The following is a 1561-nucleotide window of genomic DNA, read 5'->3' as shown; positions in this document are numbered from 1 at the left end:
CACCTTTCTTACTCTCCTCTCTAGCCCTCCTTCTCTCTCTCCCTTCCCCCCTCTCTCCACGTGGCCATGGCCAGTCTCTCTCTCTCTCTCTTTCTTTCTTTCTTTCTTTCTTTTTTTTCAAGACAGGGTTTCTTTGTGTAGCCCTGGCTGTCCTGGAACTCACTCTGTAGGCCAGGCTGGCCTTGAACTCAGAAATCTGCCTGCCTCAGCCTCCCAAGTGCTGAGATTAAAGGTGTGCGCCACTACTGCCCGGCTCGGTTATATTTCAAGTCTGCACTTGCAGCACGTGTTTCTGTGCAGGTGGAAGAAAGAATACACAGAGAGTTCACATCCGTGTGTCCATGGGACTGAATCAGTGATACAGACTTTGACAGTAGGACTCTGCATCCAGACCCTGCCCATCTGAGTTTTGACCGATGCCACGCATGGCCATCTACAGCAGTCTTGACAGTACACTACCACTGTTGACAGGGATTGTGTTCTGGACGCTCCTCAGTTCCCTGGTTCCTGTGGTCTCTATAGGAAGAATTCAGAGGTGACTGTGAAGAGTGTCGTATGTAATAGAAGACTGACAAAGCTTATTATACTATAAGATCCTATACTGCAGAGAGTGGACCATGACCAGAGGGACCATTAGCAAGATTGAAACGCCTAAGGGGGTGAGTATGGACAATGGCCAGAAAGACCAGTGTGCTAGTCCTGCATGTTCAGGTGGGCTTTATACTGTTTTTAAAGTCACTAGAACAGACAGCTTTCCTGAGGGGGTGTTTTCTTGTTCAGGCGATTGACAGGGCCATTTAGATTAACTCCTAAGGGAAAGGACAATAGTAAGTCTTTGTTCTTTACCTGAAAACCCGGCCTAGATAGTAATCGTCTGACCTTCTGTCAGTTCAGAATGTCATCTCTTTATCCAGGCCCTGACTTAGATATCATTCTTTTGGGCAGTGATCATGTAAGAGAACAGATTAAAAAGGAGCTTAAGAAAAAGAGAACAAAAATGAATTCATAATACTTACCTGGCAGGGGAGATATGATCATGAAAGGGGTTGTGCTTTTTTTTTTTTCCAAGCAGGAAATGTTATCCATTGCACTCTGATATGCTGGCCCTTTGTAACTTCCCCAAATGTGGGAGCCTCAACGACATCACTTGTGGGAGTGGGGAAGACTGTGTTTCTGCTCTCCCCTAAAGCATGCATTTATAAAGACGGCCATGTTTTACCAGGAGGAAGTGGCCGTTCCCTGATGGGTCTCAGCAGAGCCCAGCTATATAGCTGCCTTCTTCCCTTTGTCTAATCTGTAGCTAATTCTCTTACAGTGTTGTAAATATTAAGAAGGAACACTGTAGCACCCCCTTGCTTTATCCTTTTTATAGGTCTTCACTTGTGAGATCAGTTTATTAAGAGTGGCATAGGAGGTGAGACCAGAATTGATTTTCTTTCTTTTCTTTTTTTTTTTAAAGATTTATTTTATGTTTATGAGTATACTGTAGCTGTCTTCAGATAGATCAGAAGAGGGCATCAGACCCCATTAAAGACGGTTGTGAGCCACAGTGTGGTTACTG

General features: G+C 44.7%; 1 long non-coding RNA gene and 1 pseudogene across 1 annotated transcript in view; one reads left to right on the top strand and one right to left on the bottom strand.

Annotated features, from left to right (window-relative positions):
- LOC110337212 overlaps positions 1-1561 on the bottom strand; it is a 35594-nt gene that overhangs the window by 20730 nt on the left and 13303 nt on the right. The window lies entirely within an intron of this gene.
- LOC115062725 lies at positions 1009-1186 on the top strand (annotated as a pseudogene).

The sequence above is a fragment of the Mus pahari genome, chromosome 20 (assembly GCF_900095145.1).
Source record: "Mus pahari chromosome 20, PAHARI_EIJ_v1.1, whole genome shotgun sequence".
In the NCBI taxonomy this organism is placed as follows: Eukaryota; Metazoa; Chordata; class Mammalia; order Rodentia; family Muridae; genus Mus; species Mus pahari.
Note: the sequence above shows the minus strand (reverse complement) of the source record. Positions and strands in the feature narration are given on the sequence as shown.